Source organism: Staurois parvus, unplaced genomic scaffold, assembly GCF_062004578.1.
Source record: "Staurois parvus isolate SC_StPar_1 unplaced genomic scaffold, SC_StPar_1.0 ptg000662l, whole genome shotgun sequence".
NCBI classification, from domain to species: Eukaryota; Metazoa; Chordata; class Amphibia; order Anura; family Ranidae; genus Staurois; species Staurois parvus.
This window is the reverse complement of record NW_028318458.1, coordinates 1,798,070-1,811,255: the sequence shown is the minus strand read 5'-3', so window position 1 is coordinate 1,811,255 and position 13,186 is coordinate 1,798,070. Positions and strand designations below refer to the sequence as shown.

General features: G+C 46.5%; 2 non-coding genes and 1 pseudogene across 2 annotated transcripts; 2 read left to right on the top strand and 1 right to left on the bottom strand.

Annotated features, from left to right (window-relative positions):
• The first annotated feature begins 169 nt into the window (after window positions 1-169).
• TRNAE-UUC (transfer RNA glutamic acid (anticodon UUC)) lies at window positions 170-241 on the top strand. The gene has a single exon. It is a non-coding gene; the product is annotated as a tRNA-Glu (tRNA).
• Window positions 242-5,703: 5,462 nt separating this feature from the next.
• TRNAK-CUU (transfer RNA lysine (anticodon CUU)) lies at window positions 5,704-5,776 on the top strand. Its single transcript has one exon. It is a non-coding gene; the product is annotated as a tRNA-Lys (tRNA).
• A 5,119-nt stretch (window positions 5,777-10,895) lies between these two features.
• On the bottom strand, window positions 10,896-11,011 carry LOC149448689 (U2 spliceosomal RNA; annotated as a pseudogene).
• Window positions 11,012-13,186: the final 2,175 nt, after the last annotated feature.

Genomic DNA, 13,186 nt, shown 5'->3' with positions numbered 1-13,186 from the left:
GCCCATACAAAAAAAATTTGCTATGGTGACATGGATAGGACAGCAGTTACCACTGATTTAAAATCAACAAAATGATAAATTGAAAGACAAAAATAAATCCAATTGGATTTTTAAAAAGATTTTTAATATCATACCTACTTCTATAGTGATAAAACAATACAGGATATCTTCCCATATGGTCTAGCGGTTAGGATTCCTGGTTTTCACCCAGGCGGCCCGGGTTCGACTCCCTGTATGGGAATGTCACTTTTGTAAATTCTCTTGTGTTGATTATCTACATGGATTTCATATACACTATATTGCCAAAAGTATTGGGACACCTGCCTTTACACGCACATGAACTTTAATGGCATCCCAGTCTTGGTCTGTAGGGTTCAACATGGAGTGGCCCCGCCCTTTGCAGCTATAACAGCTTCAACTCTTCTGGGAACGCCGTCCACAAGGTTTAGGAATGTGTCTATAGGAATGTTTGACCATTCTTCCAGAAGCACATTTGTGAGGTCAGGCACTGATGTCGGACGAGAAGGTCTGGCTCACAGTCTCCACTCTAATTCTTCCTAAAGGTGTTCTATGGGGTTGAGGTCAGGACTCTGTGCAGGCCAGTCAAGTTCCTTCACCCCAAACTCGCTCCTCCATGTCTTTATGGACCTTGCTTTGTGCAGTGGTGTGCAGTCACGTTGGAACAAAAAAGGGCCATCCCCAAAATGTTCCAACAAAGTTGGGAGCATGAAATTGTCCAAAATGTCTTGGTATGCTGATGTCTTAAGAGTTCCCTTCACTGGAACTAAGGGGCCAAGCCCAACCCCTGAAAAACAACCTCACACCATAATCCCCCCTCCACCAAACTTTACACTTGGCATAATGCAATCAGGCAAGTACCTTTCTCCTGGCAACCGCCAAATCCAGACACGTCCATCGGATTGCCAGACCGAGAAGCGTGATTGGTCACTCCAGAGAACACGTCTTCACTGCCAGTGGCGAGTCCAGTGGCTGCGTGCTTTAAACCACGGCATCCGATGCTTTGCATTGCACTTGGTGATGTAAGGCTTGGATGCAGCTGCTCGGCCATGGAAACCCATTCCATGAAGCTCTCTACGCACTGTTGTTGTGCTAATCTGAAGGCCACATGAAGTTTGGAGGTCTTTAGCTATTGACTCTGCAGACAGTTGGTGACTTCTGCACACTGTGTGCTTCAGCATGTGCTGACCCCGCTCTGTCATTTTATGTGGCCTACCAGTTAGTGGCTGGGTTGCTGTTGTTCCCAGTTGCTTCCACTTTGTTATAATACCACTAACAGTTGACCGTGGAATATTTAGTAGCCAGGAAATGTCACGGATGGACTTATTGCACAGGTGGCAACCTATCACGGTACCACGCTTGGAGTCACTGAGCTCCTGAGAGCGACCCATTCTTTCACAAATGTTTGTAGAAGCAGTCTGCATGCCTAGGGGCTTGATTGTATACACATGTGGCCATGGAGGGGATTTCTAAACAGAGGGAAATAGGGGAACAGACTGTGGCCAGTAGGAGGAATAGTGCCCCATTATTGGTTTTGGTGGGAGGAATAGTGCCCCATCGATGGCGTCAGTCAGAGGAATAGTCTCCTGTTGTTGGTGTCAGTCAGAGGAATAATGTCCCATTGATGATGTCAATGAGAGGAATAGTGTCCCATGGATGGTATCAGTGGGAGGTATAATGCCCCATTGTTGGTATCAGTGGGAGGTATAATGCCCCATTGTTGGTATCAGTGGGAGGAGTAGGGGCCCATCCTTGGTGTCTGGTGGAAAGGCTGACTTATGCAAAAGCCATTTAAGAGCCCTTTTAAGCCTGGTGACCATAGTCCAAAGGCCATGCAGTGCATTATGGTTTAAAAAAATTTGCCCACCCAAATCTGCATAAGAATTTGCAAAATTGTGATCATGCAAGATTTGCCTTCATAATGGTGAACATTCCTGAATGAATTCACTGAGACCTGCAAAAAAACTGTCTAGACCAGCCTCAACCTTTAGCCCTGAGGAACCCCTAAAATAAATGCCAAGTCTCAGCGAACCCTTACTAAAACCAATTCATCATTGGTCAATGGCAAAAAAAAGGCCCTTACATTGGTGGTCAGTAGAAAGAATGCTCTCCTTATAGTAGTGGTCAATCAGCCACAGATCAGGGAACCCTTTGCAACCTCTGGAGGAACCCTGGCTGAGAATGGGTGGTCTAGACAGTCTGCCATATGTTCTAGCGGTTAGGATTCCTGGTTTTCTCTCAAGGTTTAAAGTGTTACTAAACCTCAGATCCTGCATTCACTATATTTGGTCTCCCACAGTACATAGAACATGGAAGTGCAATTATTTTAGTAAATATAATCAGCTAAATACCTTTTCTCATCAGCAGTTAGAGCAGTCCTGTGACTTCTATCAGTGTCCAGCAAAGCACATGTTAAAGCTTGTAGGAAGCGTTTTCATTTTGCTCTAGGAGGATGCAGAACCCCTGACCTCTGTCAGGACAGTGCTGATTGGCCCTGTGCTGATCGCTTGCACTCTCCTAAAGAGAAAAAAAAAAACCTCTCTAGCAATACACACCACCAAACTGAGCATGTGCAGAGTGACTCCACATGATATGTCTTATCAGGAGATAAGAGGAGGACACTGGAAGAAGGGGAGGATCAGAGAAGACAGGATCAAACAGTCGTTTTACACAATGCAGAGGATTAACCCCTTAGGTTCCACAGTGAGTATAACAAGCATGCTTTACTGCATATACAGACTGATTTTACTGTTGGGGGCTAGTAACACTTTAACTCCCAGTAGGATAACATATTCTTTTAAAATGAATATTCATTCTTCTGCTATGAATGATTGTAAATCCAAATGATATATATCATAGATAATAGCTGATCATTGTATGTGTAATACTGCATTTTCTGTGTTTACAAAAGCAGCAAGTAGAGTCTTCGCTAAGTGACCAGTGCAGCGTGTGCATTAACCTGTCAGTGTCTGGAACTCTTGGCAGCAGTACTGGACCCTTACTGCACCATTCAGCTTTCCATCCTAATAGCTCATGTAACATTTCCCTCCCTCCTTCTCAGCCCTAGTTCACACTGAAGAGATTTTCAATACATACAAGAACTCCTGGAATTTCATGAAATGTTACATAACATGATGTTCTATGGAGGGGGCTCACATGTAGTCTGAACACAGTTTGGTTTTAGAAAGGGTGCTATGTATGCTTGGACCCATGCGGTGCGATTTAGAGCTTTACGGAGTTGCATGTAAACCTCATATGAAACATTTATCTGTTTAACCGCTAGCCTACAGGGCACTTATACCCCCTCCTGCCCAGGCCAATTTCCAGCTTTCAGCGCTGTCACACTTTGAATGACAATTGCGCGGTCATGCAACACTGTACTCATATGAAATTTTTATACTTTTTTGTGACAGATAGAGCTTTCTTTTGGTGGTATTTAATCACCTCTGGGTTTTTTATTTTTTCTTAAACAAACCAAAAACCACTGAAATTTAAAAAAAAAAAAGTTTTTTCTTAGTTTTTGTTATAAAATTTTGTAAATAAGTGATTTTTCTCCTTCACTGATGTGCGCTAATGAGGCTGCAGTGATGGGCACTGATAGGCTGCACTGATGGACACTGATAGGTGGCACTGATGGGCACTGATGAGGAGGCACTGGTAGGTGGCACTGATGGGCATTGACAGGCATCACTGATGGGCACTGAAAGGCAGCACTGATACATGGCACTGATAGGCGGCACTGATAGGCGGCACTGACTGGCACTGATAGGCGGCACTGACTGGCACTGATAGGCGGCACTGACTGGCACTGATGCGCACTGATAGGCGGCACTGACAGGCACTGATAGGTGGCATTGATTGGCAGCACTAATAGGTGGATTGATTGGCATTGATAGGTGGCACTGATTGGCAGCACTGATAGGTGGCACTGACTGGCACTGATAGGTGGCATTGATGTGCACTGGTAGGCACTGATATGTGGTATTGATGTGACACTGATGGGCACTGGCATGAGGCACTGATGAGCACTGACACAAGGCACTGATGGACACTGACAGGTGGCACTGCTGGGGCTACACTGATCATCAGGGCACACTGATCATCAGTGCCCTGATGATCAGTGTTCATGTCCCCTCTGCGGAAAGCCGATTACCGGCTCTCCTCTCCTCTGTCAGCGTGACAGCTCGAGAGAAGAGAAATGCTGATAACCAGCATTTCCCTGTTTACATGTGATCAGCTGTGATTGGATACAGCTGATCACATGACCGAGCCGACATCTTCGACTCTTTCCATGATCGGTGATCCGCTGTGTCCGAGGGACACAGTGCACCGCCGATTGCCGCGCTCCCTCAGCCGTGCATGCGCGGTGAGAATGGGAGGACGTCATATGACATCCTCCCAGAACGAGAGAACCACCTTGCTTCCGTCATTGTACTATATGGCGGGCGGGAGGTGGTTAAATTAAAGGATAAGTTCACCTTAAAAAAATTATAATAATTGCACATCTTTTTGCAGGTAGAAAAAAAAATTGCATTTATGTATTTATTTTTATTGGGAGCCTGTAAGTCATTGCACCTGTGATCAGCAGATCAGAGATGAAAATAATTCCTTTTGATTGGACACACTGTAGGCTACATGTAAATCTGTATTTGTAGCCTGTGTAGAATCCCGGAGAAACATAAAACGGTTAAGTGGCGCCTGATTGCGACAGCTGAACAATGAATGGTACTGTCGTGATTGGACTGACGCGCTGGTGTGTGAAATCTTATTATCCTTGCTTCAGTTGCAGGATAAATCTTGGTAAAAGTTTTATTTCTGTTTTTATTCCCCTTTTTTGTTTTATAGTGAATAGCCAATTGTGTGTCTTTTTGTATTTTCTGTAACTCTGTTTTCTTTGCACATATTTGATGCACTGCCCACTTTTGGGATATTAAATTATAAAATGAATAAGTGACTTCTGTGTACTAAGCTCGGGCTCATATCTCCGGAGAGATTGTTGTATTGTAGTGTCTATGTGCTCGATCTAATTTCATTGCCAATCTGTATGCAATTGCACTGTGTGTTGGCAGATTGCATGAAGATTGTAAAGTAGCAGATCTGCCAGACGGAGATCTGTGTGTGCATTGTGGCCCAGCAGACCAGTCTCCGAACAAACTTTTCATTGGTAGCAAGCTACCGTTTTTTATGTGTCTGGTGTGGGGGTGTGTGGACAGTGGAGGAGTGATTAATACCGGGGTTCTAGCTTGTAGGATAGCTGTAGGAATCCTAGAAGGGTGTGCCAATTGCTAGACTGCTCCCCAACCCTTAGTGTGCACCAGATTGTATATAAGATTCGTATCTGCCTGTGTGTGGTCAGCCAGCTGGATTGGAATGGAGTCTCCCTCTAGTGGTGGCCAGAGATAGTGTGGGCTGGGAAAGGGTATCAGAGCCAGTCTTATCTACTCGAAGTCCCCTTCATTCCCTCTTTACCCCAAGTCACGCATGTGCACACCTTGGTTAGCTAGTCGCTGTGGGCGTGCATTTGATCCGTGACAGATTGGGAGGGTCTGCACTGCACATGTCATGATATTTTATAACACATAAAACATTATCAGTTTCAGAGTGTGTTGTAGTTTCCTCTTCTCTTTGGTCGTCATCCTATGCCCATACAGGCACTATTGAGGAATTGTACAGACTTCTATACAAGCCCGGCTAGCTCAGTCGGTAGAGCATGAGACTCTTAATCTCAGGGTCGTGGGTTCGAGCCCCACGTTGGGCGAGTGTTTTTAATAATCAGTTATTACTTTCCATTTGCATTACCATATCAGTTTAGTCACTTATAAACTGATAATGTATGTCAGCACAGCTGAGAATGTGACCCAAGTTCACATTATGCATTTGATATTTCAATGGTTAAAAGTAGAAAACTCACTGCTTATGTTTTAGGACTCCTTTACACAACAATGCACATAAAGCACACAGAAAATGCTTGCATATAGCCATGCAGGTTTTAACACATTGTGCTGCATTCTACTGTGTATTGAAGAGTGTTTTTAAATGCAAAGATCAGAATCTTTTTCTTTGTATTATGAAAGGTGTGTTGCATTGACATGTTATACATGTGTTAAATTGTGAACAATGCAGACATACTGCATTTGTATGCATCACACTTGAGTTGCGTGAACAGGATACATAGAAAACAATTGTTTTCTGTGTCCTAACATTAACTGTGAATTAAATAACATAGCTGAGCACACTTGGTGTAAACTAGTCTTTAACAGAGGCGTCCCTAGGGTTGGTGTCACCCGGTGTGGTAACACTTGGGGACACCCCCTCCGACGATCCCCGCAGTATGGATCGGATATGCGGATTGAGCATAATGGATCGGACTCCAATCCATTATGCTAAATCCGCAGATACGATCAGGGGCAGACTGACAACTCACGGGGCCCCCGGGCAATAGGGGATCATGGGGCCCCTGTGTCCTTGCCCAAACTCAAAAAAGCCAATGAAAAAGGTACCAGGGACATCTCATGGGGCCCCCTACTGACCCCGGGCCCTCGGGCAATGCCTGAGTTTCCAAATGGTCAGTCTGCCCCTGGATCCGATCCATCCTGCAGGGATCGTCGGCTTTCTTTACAACTAACTTTTTCTTGGAGCGGGTCCGGTGTCACCCCGTATAGGTTGCATGCCGACGATCCCCGCAGGATGGATCCGATCCATCCTGCGGGGATCATCGGCTTGCTTTACAACTTACCTTTTTGTGGAGCTGGTCCAGTGTCACCCCGTGCGGTCGGTGTCACCCGGTGCGGACCGCACCCCCTGCACCTGTCTCGGGACGCCACTGGTCTTTAAAGTCCCTCTTTGGGACAAATATGCCATTCTTCCATATGATCCCTCTAAGTGATTAATTGTGTCCAACAAAATATTATTTTTACTTATCTGAAGCTGTAATCACATGGACCTTCCCTCCAAAGTTCTTCCTTCTGTTTACTTCGTGGATGGATGCTTCTTCGGGTGTCCATATCACTGACCACATGATGTGGACACTTCCTATAAGATGTCCAGCAGCAATGTCTAGCAGCTGGCACCAAGGGACCTAGACGGGGGTCTTAGGTGACTATATCTGGCTTTGTGCTTTATTAACATCTGCAAGGGGAAAGTGACAGCAGAAATGGGAAGTGAAAAAATTGTATTTCATGTCCCCTGCTGCTTCTTCAACCATACCAAGGGTTTGCCTTGGTAATTGTGAACCTGAACCTCACCCCTACTCCAGAACTATACAGGCACTTCTGCACAACCTCCCATATGGTCTAGCGTTTAGGATTCTTGGTTTTTACCCAGGCAGCCCGGGTCTAACCCCTGGTATAGGAAAAGGGTGCTTTTTAAATTCTGCTATGAATAATCATCAATCTGATTTACATACTGTATATCATAGCCAGGGGCGGGCTGACAACTCATGGGGTCCCCGGGCAATAGGGGATCATGGGGCCCCTGCAGGGGTGGACTGACAACTCATGGGGCCCCCGGGCAATAGGGGATCATGGGACCCCTGTGTCCTTGCCCAAACTCAAAAAAGCCTATGAAAAAGGTACCAGGGGCATCTCATGGGGCCCCCTACTGACCCCGGGCCCTCGGGCAGTGCCCAAGTTTCTAAATGGTCAGTCCGCGCCTGGGCCCCTGTGTCCTTCCCCAAACTCAAAAAAGCCTATAAAAAAGGTACCAGGGCATCTCATAGCGCCCGCTACTGACCCCGGGCCGTCGGGCAGTGTCCGAGTTTCCAAATGGTCAGTCCGCCCCTGATCATAGCTAATGATTGATCCATGTAGGTGTATGTATAATAATCATGTGGACTTAAAGTGACACCACGCTCTGGTTTTAAAAAAAAATCGATGTATTTTAAACCTAAAAGTTGACCTTCTATTTATCTAAGCCTCCTCCAGATTCCATTTCCCTGGTTCCATCATGGCACCATATATGTATGTACCACTACCCCCTTAGGAGTTGCTAGAGATTTGGGTTCCTCTATAGTCCTGCACAGGCAACATGCATTCCTCACAGACTTGCATCCAGGAGACAGTAAACAGTCCTTGAGGGGATGAGGGATGAGATGCCCAAGGGAACTGCAGCCAAGGACAACTTCCTGGAACTATGTACAAGTCTTTATGCAGCAAAATCTTTTCTTGGAGAGCTCTCCAGCCTCACCTGGTGTACAACCCCAGATATTCCTTCTCTATCCAGCTGTCTGAAGGAATCCCTGGGCAAGGGGATCCATTGCCTGCCTCTTTAAGATAAACATTCTTGGGTAAGGAGCTAATCTGGTTCTCCACCAGAGTGTTCCTTTCCCCTTTAACTGCCCAGGGGGTGTAGGATTCTTCACTCAGTCCTGTTCCTATGAGCTGGTGGGTTGATAACTGCTTATAGCCATTCCACTGGGCTAGCTCCTTCCCTGCTGCACAGGTGGTCCTCGCCCTGGGGGCAGATGAGGTCTAAGTTTTCCTCCTCTCTAGCACCACTGCCTGGAGGTGGGCCCCTTCCCAACCAGGCTCCCTCCCAGGCTTCTGCACCTCAACTCTCTCACTCCATTTTCCACCCAAACTCCTGCTACTGAGCAGACTGTAGCACATTTATAGTCTGCCCTGGCCCCATGCCAATCCTCCTGCTTGGGGATTAGCCAGGGTCCCCCAAGAGTGCAGGCCAGCCCCTCCTTACAAAAAATTGAACACTAGCTCCCTTGAGCTATCTACAGGGGCGCTACATGTAGTAGTAGCCCCACTTTCTTCCACCCACAGGACCTGTGCATAGCTATAAAGTGTTGATGCCCACACAACAGTGTTGATGCCCACACAACAGTGTTGATGCCCACACAACAGCCCCTTTCCTTTTTTGTCCTCATAGATCTCACAACCAGTGTGAAGAGAAGAAATCTATACCTACCACTTTTGGAGGTTGTCTTCACAGGTTAAGCCTTTCCTGTAGCAAAGTCCCTGACCCTGGAAGCTAAAGGCTCTAATAAGGCAGGGAACACCTTCTGTGGACCTTTTGGGCTTCAAAATTTGGTCTAAGTACTGTAGTTCCATATTCATCAGTGCAACCAGGGCTATCTTTCTGGGAAGTGCTCTCCTTGTCTGGAGTTTTCCCAGCCTGCCTCCAAAGAAGTGAAGGGATTCATGGAGCTGTGACACTGCAATTCCAAGAAGTGTTTTTTTTTTTTATTTTCTGATGTTTGTTAATGTCCTCTGAAATTCTGTGACACATCTCCTCTCTGATGGGTTGCAGCTGCATTGTGTTCCAGTGTGCATTCTAATAGCCATTGTGGAAGGGAAACTAAACAGCATGAGGCATGATCCTGAGCATGTAAATTGCACATGGTGGCCATTTTGGGTTTGCAAAACAACTGACCCAGTGACCATCTTGAAGGTGGGCAAAAACTGCCCAGGAGCCATCTTAGAAATGTGTAAGGAGGGGCCTGAACATGGCGCCGTGAGCAGAGTGAGCTCCGGGCTCCCACCATGATTGAGTAAAGCCCTGTTCCTGACTGCCTCAACCACCCTGAACTGACCCGAGGGAGCCCCGGCAGACAAGGAGCAGGGGGTGGCCATGGTGCACCTGTGGATGGACGGTACTGGTGACAGCTGGCGGGGGTGGAGGACCCTCCTGGAGCGGGGTCCTCAGAGCGGTCAGAAGGTCTACGGGTGGTGGCCGCAAGCCCTGGGATCCTGGCAGGAGGAGGCGGCTGGGCAGCCTTGGCGACAGAGGACCTCCCATATTGCAGGAAAGTCTTAAAGGTCCGTGAGAGCTGGGAGGCTCTACAGATGAAAAATACATTGAGCTCTGGAAGGACACCCCCCGGGGATGCGACATTAAAACTAGGAGACCTAGATACCCCCTGGACCATCAGTAATGCACAGAATCCCCCCACAGGTGTGTTCGGAAGTCTGACGTGGAGGCCATAAAGGGAGTCAAGAAGCGAACGGAGACTGATTTGTCCTGAAAGGTCGGTGCAGAGGGTGATGGTGAGTTGCAGTGGGCAATGGCAGGACTTTCAGTCTTATTTTTTAAGTCCGCAAATGTGCAAACTACAACGAAAAAACCCGTAAGTGAATCACAAAAAAAGTGCAAGTGCAAAACACCACACGAAAAAGTGCACTTAGGGGTGTGCTTGTGTCCTACCCCCAAAGGGGCTTGGACCACTTACCCTGATCCCCCGGGGCACGAAGCTCCTGACGGGGACAAGGTTTCCCAATTGGTCCTCCTGGCCAAAAGGCCTGGTGGACCACCTTTCCTTGTGTCCAGCCGAAGCCAGACACTCAGTACTTGGTCAGGGGACTCCCCCGAAGAAGAGTCCCCTAGGGATCAGGGGAGGAAGGAACCAAAAGGCCACACATCCTCCCCCTAGACATCAGGGTAGGCCCGAGGACCCACACCCTACCATACAGTGAAAACACACGCATAAGCAAAGAAAAAGTGACAAACGTGGGAGGTGTTAAATAAAATAAATATAAAATAAAAAAGTGGTACCGTGCCAAATTGTGCACAGACCAGGCCCTGAGGCCCGTAGCAAAAATTGCCCTGGACTTAGCCAAAAGGCCTGGTTCTTAGGGCGCTGTGCAAAAAGAATGTAAAAACAGGGACCATGTGCCATGTTCACACAGTGGGGTCCCACACCCAGGTGTTACTAGTGGCACCCCTGAAAGCGTCTACTCAGGGGGCACCGAGTTTGCGGACTTTCTGCCTCCTCAGCCCCTGGCCAGACCGAGGCAGATATGTTCAAATCAGGAGGTACTGGGTCTTTCCAGTTTTCCCGGAGGAATTACTCCCAGGGCCCCAGTTTAACGTGTGGCGCTCCCCGGTTTCTGTCCCTCAGGTACTAGCCTTCCGGACCCCCATCAAACCAGTGAGGGTACTATACAACAGCCAACCCCGCAAAGCTAGAATGGCCGGGAGCACCCCCACTGGACACTGATAAGAACAGATACTACACTTGATCTTAGCCAAAAGGCCGAGAAGCGATAGGACTTTCAGTCTTATGTTATATCTGATGCATTTGAGACAAATCAAAATACACACCTAATTTTTGGGGGAGACAGAGCACTATTCTGCAGGTGGTTCTCTTAGATCGTGGTGGAACTGTTTAACTTTCTCTGACCACTAAGGTAACAGAATAGGGGCGGCAAAAATCATTAGAAGTAATAGAAAAAGGTCTTTCTTCAAGGGACGATTCTATTGCATTACAGCAGAAAACCCAGTGCGGGGATGCACAGGTGATTACATAACTGACAGTTATAGGAAACCTGAGATAAAAGAATAGAAACAAGAGAGTTGAACCAGGACTGAAGGGCAAATCAGCTAAAGGAGGGGGCTATGCCACAAATACCTACAAAAAATTGACATGGTGGAAATGTTTGCAAAACTGAAGATGTGCCTGAAAAATTAGATGGCAGTATTGCGCAATGACTTGGGTCGCATACTAACGCGAATGGAAGAGGCAGAGGAGAGAATGGAAGCACATACTCAATTAATTAATAAATTGGAAATGCAGGTGGAGGAGATGCGTAGAGAACAGAGAATGCTTTCATTAAAAGTAGAGAACCAGGAGAACCGCGAAAGAAGGAAGAATGTAAGGATCCGGGGCCTACCAGAAGAAGAACAGGAACAGGATCTAGAGGAAAAAATAAAGAGAGTATGTAATCCAATAATGGAAAGACCAGTGATAGAAAATCTGCATATTGAGAGAGCACACAGGATTAGACGGCCATTAGGAGTATCGGTGAATAGCCCCAGAGACGTGATAGTTTGATTCCATTATTACACAGATAGAGAAAGACTATGGAAAAGTCTGCGTGATACTACTGAAATTAAATATGAGGAAACAAAGTTGTATATCTTTGCTAACATTTCCCTAGAGACACTAGCAAGAAGAAGATCTTTGAGACCGCTATTGGAGCATATGATAGGGAAAAAAATCTGATATAATTGGGGCTTTCCAGCATGCCTAATTGGCTGGAAAGATGGAAAATCTAAGTTTCCCTGAAGACTACAGTGATTTCTGTGAGAAGTTAGACTTAAAAAAATAGAAGTTGAAGGTGGTCAGAGGGACCTAATGTGATTGGCGAGCAGGGGGTAGGAAAATGGCAGCGGGTATCTAGGAAGAAGAAGTAGGGAGGCTGGGTGTAGTGGGGAGCGGACGGGTGGGTAAGGTCGGAGAGTGGGGGAGCCTGGGGATGGGTGGGGAGGTGAGTCCCTAGGTATTGCTCAGTGAGGAGGATGATGTCCTTCTCCCTTTTTTTTTTCCTCCTCTCTCCACCGCCTTCCGGTCCTCTCCCGGCTGTATTGTGGTTTCTCTACCCTTGGTCCCTCCCCGCCTAGGCGTGATGATGGTTGGGAGGGAGGGGTAAAGAGAATTTCTGTTTAGGCAGGTTCCCCGGAGGTTGGACATGCTGTCATACTCCAATCCAACTAATGATATGAACTAGGGATTGGAGTGGGCATGTGTGTTTTGAACATCACCCCAAATTAGGAATCATTAGTGGAAACAACTCACAACAGATTCCAGGGCAATATGTAGGCCATGAGGGTTTTAGCGGTAGGGTGAGTGGGAGGGGATAGAGTGGTTGTTAGGGGGATGGGGGAGGGGAATAGGTGGGGGGAGGTAGTGGGGGGGGACGTTCGTATCTTAAGTTCTCTATATCAGTGTCCCTGTGTTGGGAAAGTGGATAAGATAGTGAAAAAACTTCAGAAATTAGCTTTATTAAGTTCATGACTTTAATTATGATTAAATTTCCCGACAAAAAGACATAAAATACTTAAGGAAATACACCAACACTCCATAGACGTTGTGTTCCAACAAGAGACACATATAACCTATGATACAAATATAAAGTTATATTCGAAACACTATCCAGGTTGTGCTATGCAGATTCCCCAGTTAAAAGGGCTAAAGGAGTAGCAATCGGGTTTTCAAAAAACATTAGCTCTACCCTGGTGGGTAGAATGGAAGACCTAGAGGACCGTGTTCTATTCCTGAAGAGAAGATTACAAGGAATTGAATATACAGTAGTTAATACCTATTTCCCGAATAAAAACCCAGTAACATTCTTGGAGGATATGTTAGAAAAAAATCCCTGAATATAAAAGGGGCAGTCTGGTGGTAGCAGGAGATTAAAATTTGTGTCTGGATTCGAAATTG